A 17,876-nucleotide genomic window follows, 5' to 3' on the forward strand; every position below is an offset into this window, starting at 1 on the left:
AGCAGCCAGTCATGTTTCTGTGTCATACTATCAGCCCAATGATCTGTGCTGCCTCATTCTGTCCTTGTAAAGAAATGTTCTAAGTGGCAATGGAAGGAAGAGACATATTTAACTGCAACAAAGCATTTCTACCTGTGCATTTTTAGTCATTAGCTAGCATTTCTCACATCCCACAGCAAGTTCACAAGTCAATGGGAGAGACCTTTGCAAATTTGCCATTTTGAACCATCATTTTTAGATGGAAGAGTCTAGTGTAGAACTTGTCTGACAGCATTATTGTGTTGAAACAGGTGAAAGAGGAGCTTGACCATCACTACTTGATTGTCTTAGTGAGAATGGCATGATCAAAATTACATACCTGTGTGTCATAGGTGGTTTTCACCACCAAAAGCCTACCTGTTACCAAAATATGGCTCAGAGTATCTTCAACAGTGCCCACATGTGCGCCCGTGAGGTGCCCAGCTAACTGGAGAAGGCTCAGGTTTGCCAAGGTACCAGTGCCTTCACTTGCTCATCACCATTTAGCATTCAGGCCCAGGGCACATCAACTTTTCTTTCTCCTTCCTTCTCCTTTCTTTTTTGTTCAATCCTTCCTGCCCTTCCTCAGAAGTGAAACCCATGCTATTTCTGATGCATTTCATCTCCTGCCTTGGAAGCCAAAGCAAGTTGTGAGACTTTCTTTGACACAATGTTCTTGTCTGCTGGGAACAGGTGACTGGAGTAGATCAGGAAAACGAGCCTGTCCCTTCTCTGGTGATGCCTGACAAAAGGTGGAACTGGAGCTATCTCCAAGATGAACTCCAGCTCACTTTGCTGAAGGGTAACAGTTTTCAGTGACCTTTCTCCATTGCAGAGAGGAATACTGGGAAATGGCCATATACAAGGGTCAAGTTTATTGTAACTTTAAAGAGAATGAACAAACTTTCTCCAGTCTCTGACCTCCCAGAGAAGATGTTTATTAGGTACTCAGGAAAAAAATTGAGTATATTATTAGGAATCAGTGGCTGTCTTGAGCTGTGTATGCCAAATGCTCTTCCAAGCTTATTATCGCACAGAGACAAGACAGGAGGGAACAAAGTAACATCTCTGTTTGCGTCAGCTGGAGAGGCAGTCATCCCATCACCTTCTAAGGCTTGTTAACCCTTACATGGAAAAGGTGCGATTTCTCAAAAACATATGCCTCTTCCTCTGTGCAGCTTGTTCCGATTGTCTCTGCAGCAAACTGCAAGCAGCAAATCCAAGGGCTATCTTTCAGCCACCTATGTAGTCTTTTGACCCTTTCCCCCACCCAAAAGTCTTGGTAATTCAATTGTTTCTGTTTGATTCTACTCCCTTGATTCTGGAAGAGAGTTTTGTGGTTTATTATGAAACCGTCTAAGCCAATCAGTGATAGTGTGCAGGTTTTCTCCATAATTCTTCCTGCTGGCAGCTTCCCTCCACTGTGACTATGCTTCCTGAACTACACGCTATCTGGAGGAGGCATTCAGATATCACAGCAATAAGATCCATGCCCCAGTCACCTGTAGCTGTTTAAGTCACCCCGGAGGCTCTGGATATGCAGACATCAAGCTTCACTGTTTTAATCAGGTTAAAGACATAGGTTCATAAAGATAATTTAAAGCCACATCTGCCCATGTAGTGAGGTGTCCTAACGGGAGCTCTGGCACGTCACAAAGAACGTAACTTCTTTTGCTTGCTTATAGTTCTGTGCCAATGGGAATGTAATTGTTCAATCTTATCATGCACTTAATCTTTCCCTAGAGCTAACAGAGATGTTTGTTAGGTCCAAAATAAGACATCCAGGAGGAAAGTGCTTTTGTTTTCTCACAGCTGTCCATGTTTAATTGCCCCTGGCTCCATCCTACTTTGATGACCAATTTATGGATAAGATCTGCAGGTGGTAGAAGCGAGAGCTGTGAATTACTTTCTACAGCTGAGACATAAGCTAGCTGAGCATACTCCAACTCTGGTTACCCTATTCTCCTTTCTCTGAACTGCCCTGACTGCTTTAAGCATCTGGTGCATCTTGTCATTAACTAGAACCAAAGAGACAGTGATTTGAATACATTTCTGAACAGTGACTAATGCAATTGGACCTAGTTATGGCCTTTAGGCTCTGTTGCAGTTATAATTAATTTGATGAAATAGTTAAACTGAAGTCAGTGATGAAGTGAATCCAAAAGTACAGAATTGTTAGCCATGTGCAGATGGAGAATTTGTCTGTAACAATAATCACAAAACTTCTGGTACTGCAACATCAAGGCAACTTGACAAGTCTGTTTACTGAGTTTTCTTTAAAAAAAAGTTAAGTGTTAAAAAAATGTGAAATGTATTTTAAAAATGTCCAAAACTAGTGTTCCGTAAGGGTCATTGCCTTTAGTTTTAACTCAAGATATGCCATAGATAAATATTTGAATTAAATAATGCCTTTCATGTGATAAAGGTCTGAAGACAGGTATCTTGTATTTATATTTATCACTGCCTAATGTGGACCTACATTATATGGCCACATTCTCATCCCTTTGCCCTAGTCGGATGGGCTATTCCCCAAATAACATACCCCTCAATATGAGCAAAGATGGCAAAATTTCACATAGATGACTTGGGAAGCTGTGTTGCTTGGGGGCACGAATACGCTCAAGATAATGCTAGCCAGCAATCTGCCTAAAATCCCAGGAACGGGACTAGGAGGTATATTTAACATCGCATGCTTCATTGTCTGAATTCAGGAAGGCAATATGTAGTTCAAAACATCAACCATTTAGGTCAGCGAGGACACTGACCCCTTTTAGGAGAGAGAAGGAAAAAAACGGAGAAAAGTAGACAGGAGTTCAGACTTCTATTTCGGATTCCTAGCTGAGCCTTCATAGTTCTTCCTTCTTTGTTGGAGGTACAGGGCCTCAGGGTCTGGCAGGCTAAGGGCGGTCTGAACAACTTAAACTGTCTCCTGAAACTAGGCATATTTTTCCCTTAACTGTTCTAACTAATCATATACAGGAAGGAGAAGGCTTTTTACAATGTCACCTACTGCTAAATGGGTGAGCGACATTTTACCTACTGCTAAGATACAGCCTCTGGGAAAGCAAAAGCTGTAATTTATGATACTTCTAAATCTCTGGTTTCCCTCCAAGACAGTTACCCACACTTGGGCAGTAGCTCACAGCAACAAACTCAGTTGGCGGGCAGGAGACAGATTACCAATGCTGACTCTCATAGGCAAGCAGCTTCTTTGGAAGCAGAGATAAGAACTGAGGAACGTGTGCTCTGGTTGTCCTGAAAAACAAAGCCCAGGAAAGACATTCAGTCTGTTGACTTGAGGTTCAGGATATCATTTGTGGGACCAAAAAGCAGCACAAGGAGTGATGGCATGTGGATGATTAACATAGCTACACAGTGATTCCTACTCCAAAACACAGAAGAATGAGAACAATCCAAAGCACCATGCCCAGGGGTCTTGGGCATGATTTATGGGCACAATCTGAGCACACAGGTAGTGTTCCTTTCAAGGCATTTAATCTGATAGCAGCTGTGGACTCTGTTCACCGAATCCCGGTTAATGTGATTTGTCCTGGCTCACCCATAGGCCACGAAAGCAAGACTTTTGAAGTGCATGAGGTTTAATTAAGAATGAAAATACGTACTGTGAGAAATATTTATTCCCATCACTCTCTTACTCTGTACTTGTTCTTACAAGATTTTCTCCGTGTTCGACACTGTTTCTGCTGTAACCCCAGCTGCTCAGTGTCCTTCTGTACTGCATGAGATAGTTGGCAGACATGGAAGCAGCCCTAAGCATGATATAGGCAAAATAGTTTCCTAGCTCTGAAGAGGGAATACATTTCAGTGCTGGCTAGTACCGATCCAGAGGGCACAGGCATTGAGAGCAAGCGATTGTGTCCATCCAGACAGTCAGCTATTGTTCTGGGCTGTGCCCATCAGGAAGTGCAGAGCAAAGCCATCAGAAAGAAGTACAGGAGCCCTGGGCTATCGCATTGTCAGACAGCTCTTGTGAGCGGGGTATCATTAATGTTGTTCTTTGTGTGAGTCCAAATATGGCTTGGACTTTATTCCAGAAAGGATTTACATTCCTTTGTTCTAGTGCCAGACTTTCTAAGGCAGCTATTTAAGTATACAAGTGCAAGTATGCACTCGCAGCTTTGCCCTGCTGTAAATCTCAGATTTCCCCAGGAAACTGATTTCCGTGGGCTTCTATTTAACATGTATAAATTGGGTAATTGTAAATGAGGGTATGTACAAATATTACCTGTGCAAGCAGTAGAGGCAATCATAAAAAGTGTTCTTTACTGTAACTCTAAGCTAGTATCACATTTTAATATAATTAGAATATATTTATATGAGCATGTATGATTGGCTGGCTCTCTGGCTAAATGGAGTTTCCCATTTTTATGGCAGAAGTGGGTTTCTTCTCATTGTTACCGTTTTAAACTACGCCTTTATGTGCATTACTTTATTCAAACAGCTCTCTTGCATTTCAGGTAATTTAAATAAAGCACGAGTTTAGAAAAAAATATTTTTTTCTTAGTAACACAGAATATCTTCATGTGTGCCCTGATGTTTTCCGCCTGTTCTTTTTGGAACAATCTTGATTCATCGCAAAATGAAAGCAAAAAACAGAAGAAAGTTGCTTTTGCAATATTTCACACAGTGGCTGATTTCCAGGCAATCATTCCCAAATGCATAACGACTGTTCCATTTGCTCACATGCCATCATCACACTGTGAGAATCAGAATCATTTATTTGGAGAAGGAGAGCATGTAGCCCAAGTACAAGAAGGGCTATATACAACTCACTTTTATTCTGTTTTTATAAACAGACCAGAATCATGACAGATTTATGACTTTTTTTTAATGTAAGAATAAAAGCAGAAAGCATAAAACTTGAGCTAAAGACTGATGAAGAAATCAAGTAGTCAAAGTCCCCCTAACGCAGGGAAGTGAGCTAGACTGAAATTGTTTTGACCACTCTGAGAACAGCAAATCATCAAAACCTAGCGAGGCTGTTGCTTTCATAATATTAGGGAATAAGCCAAACTATGGCCTTGAGCATATGCTGAGGATCTGAAGGTATTAAAACTCTGTATTTGATAAGCCCCTAAAAGTGTGCAGGGAGCATAATTTGTTTCCTTGAGATTAGTCATTAAGACCGGAAACTTCAAACGGACTTTTTTGCAAAAACTTAACTGTGACCTAGTGATGGGGACAGGCTTTGGATGTCAAAAGGTCTTGCCCAATAGTTCTGGCTTTCCCTTTTTTCCCCTATCCATTTCTGGATAGTGATAGCAGTTGCTTTAGAGATGTTCTCGGAGGTTATGGGTAAGCGGCCACTACAAGTAATCTGTGTTCTTTACAGCAAAGACAGGGTAAATTGGATTTTAAGTTAGGTTATAGCTCAAGTTCACATTTATGGATAAGATATGACTACAGTCCTGCGACCTACTGAAACTACCTGTACACTAGTTAGTGTTGGTGAGCCCAAGGAAGAGAACAGTTGATTATCAAGTATAAGCGTGCATCCCCTAATGGTTAACCTATGTGAAGTGGTGGGTCCTGGAGCGCTAGTGAAAACATTATGGTTGAGCTTCATTGAGCGGAGCTAAGCTAAGGGGGTGGACAGGCAACATAGGCTGTCTCTATGTTAGCATTTTAGTTCAGATCAGGAGTGCACTTATGAAGTAAAATTCCTAAAATTCCCAATCATCTCCACTTACGGCACTTCAGTTCACATCACAGCACAGTCTCTGAGCACGAAAGCTGGTTTCCTTTCAGATAAAATTAAACCAGCGAAGCGCTGTGGTAGCTTACCCAGGGTGCACCAAGAATTTAAGGATATTTAATCTGCAGTACCAGAAGAAAGCAAACTCAGCTCCCCTAGAATATGTACGGATCCTCAGTTCCAACTGTTTTATTCTGTCCGCTCCGGTTGTGCTGCACTGCTTGCTAATGTAGGCATTACCACAGTTTTCCTTACAGAAGAGGTAAGTCATTAACGGAGGATATGAGAGTGACTCTGTATCTTACTGTCTTCAGAAGAAATGGTAACTTTTACACCTGCTGAGTCTAGCCATTGACAAAACGAACACAGTGAAGAGGAGCATGAGATGAGGACAAGAAGACAGAGACAACAAAAGGAAAATAAATCTGCATTCAGATCGCCAAAGGGATTGTAAAGAGGAAAACTGGAACAGTGGTCTATTATGATATTGGTTCAAACACTCCAGTAACAAAAACTACTTTAAGGACTAGACAGAAAGGGATGTTACATATTATTTTTAAAGGGCAGTATATTTTATATCTGATTAAGAAAAATCTCTTTTCCAATGGGATCCCTCAATAGAAGGGGGAAAAATCCTGGGTCTTTCTAATTTCAAGGGACTGCAGTGCAGGAGTTTAGATCACAGTGAGTGAAGCAGCCCACTGATAAAGTAAAAAGAATAAAATATCTTTAAAGAACTTTGCTGAGAAAATGATTAATCTGGCCAGTTTTCCAATCACATGCTTCTATCTGAAGCAATGTGTATTCCCCACAGAAATGGACTGGAACATTGAGTCACCTGAAAGCAGATTCTTTTTTTCTCTGACAAGACCAAAATAACACAGTTGCTCTCCTTAGAAACAGCTGAAAGAAAATATTTTAAAAATTGGAAGGCCTAGGTTTTGAATTTTTTCATGTATAAAATGATGTGCTTGAACAGTATTTTTTTTCTAAAAATTATCTCCTTTTCTTGTTGTGAGCTTGTTATGTGTACAATATAATGCTATTCCCTCTTTGCTGGAAGTCCGTGGTAAAATATTTGAAAAACTTCATAGCACCGTACAGGACTGTATCCTGAGTAGATTTCCCTTCCTGTGCTCAAATGCAGGAAATGCTTGTTGACTTCACAAAGAACAGAGAGTATCTGTATTCGGAAGGGCCACGTGAATGTAGAATGGCATGTAGGGCAGATTTGATCCACAGGTCCGTACTTCATCCTGCAGGTCGGACCAGTGAAGGAACTAGAATCCCTTATGAAACAAAGCCCTTTCCAAATGAATAAACATGTTCCTTAGCTGTTTACTATGATTAAACATATTCCAGAGTTTTTAATCATAAGTATATCACTTTTGAGATGGCTAGAAAGCAAGAACTGACTGAACTGATGTAACTGGAAGTGAGTATTTATCCCCTGGAGCCGCTAATATACTTCATGGATTAATGGATATGAACTGTGTAGACTACTGTCTCACTCCTGGGCCATGCAGTCAGTTGCAAATCAGCAGAATATTTCTAATATGCCAAAAAGAACTGATAGGATGCCAGTCTGATCTATACAATCCAGCGCTGTGGTTGTGAGGGTGACAGGAAAGTTCTGACAGACACAGGCCACGCGGCTGATGGAGGCACTCACGTATGTGACTTTTTGCAGTGAAGTAGGATGTGTCTTCTTAATACAGCATACATGCTTTCAAGGTGGAGGAAGAGAAAATTAGGTAATGATGACAAGAGACGAGACAAAAGCATCAGGACACAGCAGAAAAGGTTTCCTTATTGCCTGCCTCCTTCTCATTACTTTAGATTCTAAAAAACAAATTATCCGACAGCTGAGCGCTCTCAAAGGTGTCACGGTTTCCTCTAGAACTGCGTTGGCATTTGTAGCGAAGGTAAGCGCTTTGTACTGCAAGAACCTGAGAACATTTGGTAAGAAAGTTAAACCTATGTTGGCATCTCATGCTGTGTTAGCTGTGAGCTGCTGGCACTGTTTAGTATCATGTGGTGGGTCACTGCTGAAACCAGAATTGCTCAGGGAATGGGTTAGGAAAGGGTAATCTGTAACTTACTGACTTCCAAGTTGTGAAGTGTGTAACAGTCTTCCCAGCAAAGGTTGCACAAGACAATATTTCACTACAAGACAATAAGTTTCTGCCTCTGGCCTCTGCTGCTTTGGGGCTCAAGTTGGTTTTGTATCTTTAGGAGGATGGTATGGTTGAACGGAGGAGTGATGGGCATCATCTGGGCGCGCTCAGGAGATGTACATGGTCAGGAGGTTGCTTCAGTTATGGATGGCTGTGAGTTACAAGTAATATTACAGTTAGGTACAGACAGCTTGACATGTGCTTGTGAAAGCTTTAGCTTGGGGAAAAAACAAGGGAATCATGGACTGAAGAAGCCTCACTTAGGGAGCGAGAAAGCCTCGAAGTAATGCTGACGTGGGTAGGTGATGTTGGAATCATCTGTTTTCTGAGAGGTGTTTGGGGCTGAGGGGCCGGGGAGAGCCCCTGGTGTCAGTTGCCAGTTGATGCCTGTGACTGAAGGGTGAATGCCTCCATGACCAGTGTTACTGTAAATCAGGCTCACAGGTTCTGATCTGCATTTCTGGGAGTTTGGGGCTGCTAGGTTAAAAATATTCTGTCTCATAGAGTCTCTTTCCAGGGCTAAGTGGTGTTTAGAAAAACAACCTGGAGCAGGAGTCTGCTGGGACACCTTGTCTGTGCGCTGTATACCAACTCTCAGGCAGGCGAATGCAGCATAGTTGCATGACAGCATTCACCTTGCTCACAGAGAAGAGGGAACGCTAGCAGCTCAGCGGTAGGAAGTGCATTTTATTAGGAATGGAAAACACCAACTCTAACACTTCCTGTCCTGTTCTAATGGATAATACAGCAAGACTATTTCAGTGTTCTCTCATTTGAAGAGCTAATTACTTTTGTATAACAAATTCATTTGAGGATTTAATGTGCCTTTTAGATGGGAGCAACGTTCTGAAGGTAACTGCCAAAGAGACTTAGGTCTCAACCTCCCCAAGATGTGGGCATGATTATCTTTTTCTGCCCATAAAAATGGAAGGGGCTTTAACAGGTTTCTGCAGTTGCTCTGTGCAGCTATTGGGAGACATGCACACATGAGGGGGTGTTTTCTGGGATGATTATTCCCCAGGGTCCTTGCAAAGATGCTTCTAACAGGACTGGGCCTGTGCTTCCTCCTGTTTCCATATCTGGATTCGGTGGCAATCCTCCTGGTTCTCAGGAATGTGAGACTTCAAGCTCGACTTGTTCAAACTCATATTTTTCTATTCCAGTAATGTTGACACAAGCCCTGTAGCCTGTCTGACAACAGGGACAGAGCACGAATAACAAACAGTTTCTACTTTTAAAGAGACTCACGTATCCTACCAAGGAACAACAATCAATGACCATTTAGATGCTTCTGACTGAACAGGATGTCTTTAAATTAAGTCCCTCTCCTTCTCTTACAGGACTTGTAAATAAGAACACTCCAATTTCCTAACTTAGCCACTAAACAGACAGCAGAGACAGGAGTGTTATTGGGTTGTCTGGTCAGGAGACAGACCTTACACTGCTGCCGGGGTACTTGGACAGGGAAGCCTTTTTCCCTGGGGGTATCTCACAGCGAACAAACTACCTTTAGGAGAGCCTAAGGACTGATGAGGAAACTAAAATACTGGTTTGGTGACCTTGTAATTAAACAGCAGTTGATTCTTGGGCTATTATCTTGGTTCAGGGAACTGCTTAGGCTAAGAATTAATTGGTGATACAAGGGACAGAGCGCAGTTGCACAGCTGGAGGCAGGCAGAGGGTGCAATTGGGGCATCCTGATTTTAGATCAGTGGCAACTTGGTCACTGTTAAGCATAATCAGATCTAATTGCAAGTAATTGCTGAAAAAAACAGTCCTGCTCCTCTTTCTTCCCACCCATACCATTCTTACTGCCTCTCTTGCATATGATGTAGGAGCTGCTCATTCTCAGCTGATTCAATTCAGTGTATTGATTATATGCGTCAAAACTTCTTGGCAGAGCTAGACATGACCGGGAGAAAGACTGGAATTTTTCTTCTTCATTCCTCCTGGGGTAATAAGACCAGCCTCTCAGTGCAAGTAATTCTAGGATTGCAACAAATTGTACTTTAGCTCTTTGTTTACTTTATTAAGGGCAGGGGTTATTGTTATCTGCTCATTTTGAAAAGAAAGATCCTAAACATTTGTTTAATTACGGATTGCCAGAGAGAATTCCAGGGCCTCTGGGAGTGCTCTGTGACATCATTCTTCCCAGGATGCCTCCGGTTAAAACTGGAACATAACTCAATTACATTTAACTATGGGGAGTTAGTGAAGTGTGTAGTAAATATTATTGTTTCATTAGCAGCTCTGCATTTAATTTAGATAAGTATTTCTGCATAAATGGGAAAATGTTGCACTCTTTCGTGATAGCACTGCCCCACGTAATAATTGTGGCTTGTACACCAGGCGAGACACTATGTGGGTCCTACCCTGCGCAGAACGCAACCCCTGCGTCAGGAAGGGGAAGACTACATGGAACAGCTGTACCGGACAGTGCAGGTCAGACAGCCCCGAGGCGTTTGCTGAGAGAAGGAAATGGTAGATGTTCTCATCCTTTCCGAGCCTCTTTTGAGCCTGGGTCACAGCACCTGCAGGCAGTTTGGAGCGAGGCTTCTACTGCTCTCCCTGCCTCCTCCTTGTCCACAGGCAACGTGATGGCCAAGTAAGTCCAGTGACAGTTGAGCCAGAAGTCATACTGGAAAGAGAAAGTTTCATTTCAAACTGCAATACCTTTATTTTCTCCATGCTAGACCAGGCTGGGAACTGACTGTTCAGACCTGATAATTGTCTCTCTTTCAGAGTTCTGTTCAGAGTTCCTTTCTGTTGTGTTAGACAGCTGAAAACGTCACCCCCAATCACCTGAGTGATCTATTTTTTTAGCAATCATTCTTTTATCAGAAGAAAATCTAAATTCTTTTCAGGCACTCTTCTCTCTTTGCTTTGATAACACTCCATTTGCAATTACAGTGTGGTTCAAACAAAGAAAAGCAGAAAGAAAGATTTTTGCATACATTTTGCATGCATTTTTGTGTTTTACAGAAATTGGACAGAAGAAGTAGCCTAAATCCGTAAATGGGGTAGATCACAATAATGAGAAATTATTCACCATAAGTCATTGCTTCATCCCAGCTATTTCTATGCTGGCAGCTCCAAAGAATTATTCATGTTGTTCTTAGGGATGGTCCTAGGATCCTGCAGCATGGCACAACATCAGGAGTAAACCTCATGATGTTTTTTGTGTGAGCTGGTTGGCTTTAGCATTGGCATGGCTCCCTGGAAGTCTCTGATTGCCAGACAGCCACAGGAGGACAACTGCATTAAGCATGTGTGCCCTTGTGTCTATCAGAAATGATGACCAAGACTGATTTTCTGCATTGTCATGTACCAGTCTGGGAGAATATGTTATTTAAGTGCGGTATTCATGCTCCTGTGCACGGTGCTGTGCCAACGTGTAAAACAGCATTGATTAGAAAATGTTAGCTGTAACACTTGATGTATAAGCTTAATTTCCCTCTCAGATGTAGCTGTGATTTTGTTTGTGTCTAGTTCATGTCCTAGTTTACCGGTTTGTTCCCTCGGTGATGGCTCTTGGACTCAGGAAGAAGAATGTCAGCTTCACAGCAACTGTCTTACAAGAAACCCACCACTAAGCAATAAAAAAGTATCTTCTGCTTTCTTGTCCAACAGGCCGAATGCCTGTATCTTTCAGTTTTTAATTAAAAGTTCTCTTATCAATCAAACTGTTAATGTGTACTTCTGTGGATAATTGTTGAGCAGAGGATGGTGTGCATAGAAATTCGCTTGTGTGGAGGGAGATTACAAACCAATTTGCAGGGAAGCCACGGGCAATCTTGGCACCTCACAGCACACATTTTGCCATACAGTATTGTCTTAGACCAGTGGTTCATCAAATCCAGTCTCATGCCTCCAGCTCTGCACAAGATGTTCTCCCGTACTTTATTTACTTTGTTCAAAAACATTAACATCCTTCAACAAAAATGTCTTGCAGGAGTGAAATGGAAAGAGCCGTAGTGAGAACGCGTATTTTCTTCCCAGTCAGATGGGATTCTCCAGTCAACAGACTTACTAAAAACTCCTGCTCATCCCAATGGCTATCCTTCTACCTGTTGGCCTGCCTTGAATGTCTGTTGAAACAGATGTGTCTTGGACCATTCCCAGACAGATCAACAGCCTGTGGTCCCAAAGACTGAGCATATTCCAAAGGTGAGCATGCAGTGGATTTCCTGCCACTGGCTTCCCTCTTCCACTCTCAGTCCTGCTAGTGATAATACTTGCAGCAAAGTAAGATAGGGAGAGAACTGACTTCTTAAAGGGGATGGAAAGTGCGTGGCAAAGTTGGGCTTTATATATCAAAGTCGTAGTCTCACAATATTTCTGTACTCATATGGTAAATTGGAAATGATAGAACCAGACCCTCGCTACTTACACCACGTGGTGCACATTTTCAGCAGGGCTCTGTCCAGTCTTTTTTTGCTTGGATATATCTTTATACCTACTGGGTCTGACCTGAAATGAACCATATGCACCAGTACTGGGAATTAAAAGTCTAAAAAAACCTCTTGGACTTGCTTGCTATCCATATGAACCACAAAAGGGGAGCTGCAAAATTATTCTTGTAAATATCAACAAGGTAAGTCTTAGGTGGAAACAAGAAGCAGAGTGATTAAGAATCGATTTGCAAAGCAAGGATTACAGGCTTGTTTGTTTTCTCACACCTGCGCTCCACTTTAGCAGTACAATGAAGGCATATCTAGTGCGCCTTTCCCCTAATTGGATAATGCACTCAAGGGAATATGATCAACAGAGGCTTTTAAGATCACACCACCATTTGCCCAATTATCATATCTAATGGCAACACATTGTTCCTGCAACATGTGTCTTTATTCCCTGGTAAGTTACATTTCCTTTCAGCTTTTACCTATTGATCCAACAATACCTCATGTGGAACAGAAACTTCTTTGTTGGCACGTCTTAATTATGAAGCCAGAAAAATCTTTTATGTTATTTTCGCTGTATCCGACCAACTCAAGAGAGAAAAAGCTTGTTGTATGAAGCAGGACAAATTTTAGCTGACTTTGTGGAACAAAGCAAGAAACAGCATGTCGTCGTGGCTTGGGCTATACAGATAATTCATATCTTGTGTTCATTAGTTCTCTGTACTTGCAGTCAAATTTCATAAAGCATCTTTGGCTGTGTGAAGAAGGTCCCTGCACCAGTTAGCACTTTGAGAAAATGAATCTTTGACTCCAGGTAGGTATTACTCACTGCACTGCAGAAAATGAAACATCTGCTGAGGAAAGCAGCAGCATTGTGAAGCCCGAGGCATATTATTTACTTCTCTAACTTTTTTTGTGTGGGTAGAAAGGCTTAAAGAAAGTTGGCAAGATGATGCATCCCTTAATCAAACATTTTCCGGTCTGTCTCCTCTGAGTATTCATGACCACAAGTACAAGCTGATGAGTAGGGCAGCATCAGATGCTAATTCCTCCCACACATCCTATTCACTAAATATTTTTACTAGTTGTAAATTGCAACAGAAGAAATATTTTGTTACAAATCTAGAATCGTCTTACAACTTTATAGTTGTCTCACTCTTGCTCACTACCACTATTCAGCACTTTCCAATGGGTTTATAACCTGGACCCACTGCTCTGGTCTCCAGATTGTTGCCTAAAGAAAAAAATCAGTCCTTGGTCTTCCCAGAAGTAATCCAGATTTTTGCCTAGCCCTAATTGCAATGTAGCTCCATTGGCCAGCACACTACCTTTGTTTTCAGTAGTTCCCCCTAAAACCCTGCCATGGAATATGACCATTCTTGTGTCACCCACATGTTGCCCCCCCCTTTCCTTTTCCCAGCTCCTCCCTGTGGAATAATTGAAGTTGGTTCTACCCACTTGAGTGGTTTTATTATGGTTTTTCTTCAATTAAATGAACTTTAGGAGTAAGCAATGTGCCCAACCAGTAGGCCTTGCAGTCAGGTAAGTTACTTCTCATCATTATTGTTGTCTCTCCTTCCATCATTTCTCCAAAACAATTTCTCCTGAACAGTGGGCTGCTGCTTGTAAGAACATCTGATTTTGTTCTCTTAAAGGTTCTTATAGTAAATTTGCATGTATGCATGGGCTTTGTATTTCCCTTGTGAAGCCTGGGAACGCTGAGCCTCTGAGAAACGTGACCAAGTACATTGGTCTCACCTGCTTGAATCCGTGTTATCTCATCCACAGACTTCATTTTCTGTGTGCCTCCTCAGAAAGATGACAAACCTGGCAAATTTTACCTAACCTGAGAAATGGAAACTTTTTTTTTTCTCTCCCAGAGTATGAGCACTGGGAGTTTAGCACTCATTGTCACAAAGGGACAAATTCATTATGCCACCAAATCATACCTCCCAAGCTGTCAGACTGAGTATTGATCCCTTGTTCCCGAATAAGTAAACTCCGCGGTTGCTCATAATTATTCTGGGACATCTCATTCCAGTGGCTGGATCAATACTGTGTTTCATGGCCTCCGGCTGCGTGTTCCTGTCATGCCTCGGCACCTTCACGTCACCTATTGTTCATCAAGAGCCCAATGAAATAATTTGCAATGGTGGTGAGAATGCTGTCAGTCACTTCACCCTCATTGAGGTCTCAGCTGGGACCCAGCATGCTGTGGATTCAGTCTTCATTTGTAATGAGAGTCAGTGTTAACTTCACACTGTTTCACACACTGAGGCTGGAAGATTTTTCCCTCAGTGTCACCCTTAGCCAGGTGTAATGCCTATAGGCTGCTTGTCGTGGAGCTGCCTTTGAGCAGAAACCCAAGGCCCTTAGGGTCACCCAGCTTCTATGACAAGGATAAATGTGGAAGTTCCCCCTTGTTCTCTAGAGCTCAGAGTAAACCTGTCAGGGGGCAGCGAGAGCCGGCTGCTCCCTAGGGACGGGGAGCCGGGAGCCAACCCTCGATGGGTAGGGCTCAGCCCCACCGCACCAGAGCGGAGTGACCAGGACTGACCCAGGGCCAGCAGCCAGGGCCAACCAAGAATCCAGATCGTTGGGCAAGTTCATGATTATGAGATGGGTCCAAGGTAAAGCCAGAAAGTCAATCCACAGGTGAGGGGCAGGATCCAGTCCAGTGACAGTAACCGTGGACAGACAGAGTCCAGTGATGACCAAGCAGGTCAGCAGTGAAAAGACAGGTCCAAGATCAGGATGCAGATCATTAGGGTCCATAGCCAGACACAGACTGTGACAAAGGTGAAGACCAGTGCACCTGCGATGCAGCTCGGGCAGGAAGTGAAGGCCCAAGGCTCAAGCTTCAACAGAGCCCCTGGGCCCAAGGGCAGGAGGTGGGGGCTGGAGGCCCCGGGTGAGGCTGATCAGGGCCATTGCTGTGTATTATTGCATGCAGGGCCCTGACAAAATCTTTCAGTTATATTCAAAGCAAATAGTTTTGTAGCCTGATCTTGTGTTGAATTTCCTTGATCTTTTCCACCACTGCAGCTGCGGGATGTTTGGCAGGAGAGCTTTGGCTCCAAGTGTTCCCAGCTGTGCAGGCAAGGGAAGATGCCATCCGGACTCACGGTGTGCCAAGGAGCTTCGGGTCAACACTCCCCTCCATTCATGTTCTTGGTGTCCTTCCTCTTTTCCCTCTCTGCCTGCCATCTCCTTTTATACAACATCCTGTACAGGGACGGGGCGAGATCTGAGCAGTAAGGCAAATATGTCCTAAAGCTGTGGTTGCCAGAGTGGTGCTCGGCCAATAGCTTGGCCAGAGGGTTAGGCTTGTGCTAATTTTTAGTTACTTCTGAGTCTATGTGATAGACAAGGTCAGATCCACATTTGCTAGTCACAAAGCCTAGTAATTATGAAGTTGTCAAACAAAGGATGTGGGTTTATTTGTGTATTTTCGGGGGTTCTGCATTTTTGGGTTGTTTGCTTTTCTTTTTACTACTGCGGTGATACAAGTCCTTCTCTTCTGGAGACGCAGCTATAATGGTAAGAGGAATCTGTATAGTGGGATAGCTTATTCTCCTTCTAGAGAAATCAGCAATGTTTGCTATAAATTATTGTTAGATCCAGTATAACGGTGTCTATATGAGAGCGTATACCTGCTAACGAGAGTGTGTAACTGCTAATCCCTCCACCAGCTTCCATGTTTTTAATCCTATTTACACATCTGGAGACTAGGAAGTATTTGGATCTGCCCTGAAAGTGTGAACACATAAGTCTGTAACAATAGTGCAGAAAGAAACGCCATAGAAATTATTAAAATGTGCATCCTGCCCCATACTCTCTTAGTCATTATCAGTTGAAAGAGAAACTGTATTCTTAGATCATAGCTTGGAGCCCAAAAGAAAGAAGCTGCAGTTAATTTTTGCCCTGAGAGAAGGATGGCCGGTAGAAATTTCATCTGCCAGCATTTTCTGTTGGTATGCACGTACCAATGAAGAGGAAGCCCTGCGCCCTGGGTTGTGTGTGCATTGGTTCAATGCACACGCGCATGTGGAATTGCTGCTTTCGTTCAGAAGAGGCCCTGCAGTTTTCTGAGGTCTGTCCCTTCACCTCGTGGTGTCAAACACAACCGTGCCCGGCTGCGTCTGTAGTTCTTTGAGGAGGAGCAAAGTTTGAGTTAAGAGGATGGAAATACTGGTGACGCTTGATCTGCCAAGCAAACACACAGCTCAGTGATCCGTTCGTCTAACACCCAAACATCTGTTGCTCTAAATGTATTCCCCCTGCACACGTACGTGTTTCCTGGCATACATTAACTTTTTTATTAATTCAGACTATGAGAGACCAGGTGTCAGCAGCACCTCGTTGCTGGCAGCCTTCTCCCTGCTCTCCAGTCCATCCAGGTATGCCTTCAGGGCGCAGGTCTCCCGCGTGCCAACCCTGCCTGCCGAGAGCTAGCACGTACGCTGCATGACCGGTGCGTAGCTGGAGACCGAGGCCGCCTGCGAAGCGGTCAGGGAGACAAATCGTACAACGGTCCTTAGCCCACTGCTCTGCCTGAGTTATTTGAAAGGAAATGATAAGGGCTGAAGTATATCTTCCTCTCCCTCCAAACTGAGCCCCGATGGCAATGTCCTGTCACTCAGCGATCATCTGGCGAGGGCTGGTGTCCGCTGAGTGCGTGCGGCCCTGCCCGGGGACTGTGACACGGTGAGGCGGGAGCCAGCCAGCTGCCAAAGATCGACAATGGAAGTCTGACATAAAACTACGGACAGCTTACCTGCCAACCTCTCCCGCCTCCCCGCTGGCGGAGATTCGCGTGGGACTCAAGTATGTCCCATCTTGTCAGATTTCCCCTCCATGACACACTCCCACATCCCCCTTTCCTATATCAGACTGCTGTTTTCTCTCCCATCTCAGCGTTTTGTTTACTCTTGAATATTTTGTCTTTTCATAAGTATCTATCACATCTGCTGCGGGCCCAGGCACAGTGCATACCTCAGGATTGTCCCCGGAAATAAAATCCCTACCTGAGAAACAGTCAGGGGAAACAAAATGTGCTGGGAGGTTCTGATTTTCCCAGAGTTAAGGCAACAGATAAGATAAAAATATTACATCAGAATGTAGAACCAAGCTTTCTTAAAAGTTCAGGGCAGTTTGAAAGAGGTAGTTTGATTCACACCAAATTTTAACTAGTGAGTACTTTAGCTCAAAATCCTATTCAGTCAGATGAAAGCGGGCAGAATTCTAGTTACAAAACGGTTTTGTCATGTTTTGCGCTTTGTTACTTATAAAATGTTAATTATATTTCCTTACATCTATTCCACATTTACAGTACAAATCTAGGCTAAGAACTGCTTCTCATGACACGTTGTGCAATCCTGGGCCATGTGCTCTAGGTGACCCTGCCTGAGCAGGGGGTTGGACTAGATGATCTCCAGATCTCCAGAGGTCCCTTCCAACCTCAACCATTCTGTGATTCTTATAAATTCAACCACAGAACATAAAGCCAGATGGGACTGTTGTGATCCCTTAGTCTTTCTTCCAGCATAACGTAGACCTTCCTCA

The 17,876-nt window shown here is 43.2% G+C and overlaps 1 long non-coding RNA gene across 1 annotated transcript in view; it reads left to right on the forward strand.

Moving 5' to 3' along the window:
• Positions 1-11,533, forward strand: part of LOC104148124 (uncharacterized) — a 30,446-nt gene extending 18,913 nt beyond the window's left edge. Inside the window, exon 4 of the long non-coding RNA XR_695032.2 lies at positions 11,401-11,533. This is a non-coding gene — a long non-coding RNA (uncharacterized lncRNA). The remainder of the gene's footprint in view (positions 1-11,400) is intronic.
• The last annotated feature ends 6,343 nt before the right edge of the window (positions 11,534-17,876 follow it).

The sequence above is a fragment of the Struthio camelus genome, chromosome 14, assembly GCF_040807025.1.
Source record: "Struthio camelus isolate bStrCam1 chromosome 14, bStrCam1.hap1, whole genome shotgun sequence".
Taxonomy (NCBI): domain Eukaryota; kingdom Metazoa; phylum Chordata; class Aves; order Struthioniformes; family Struthionidae; genus Struthio; species Struthio camelus.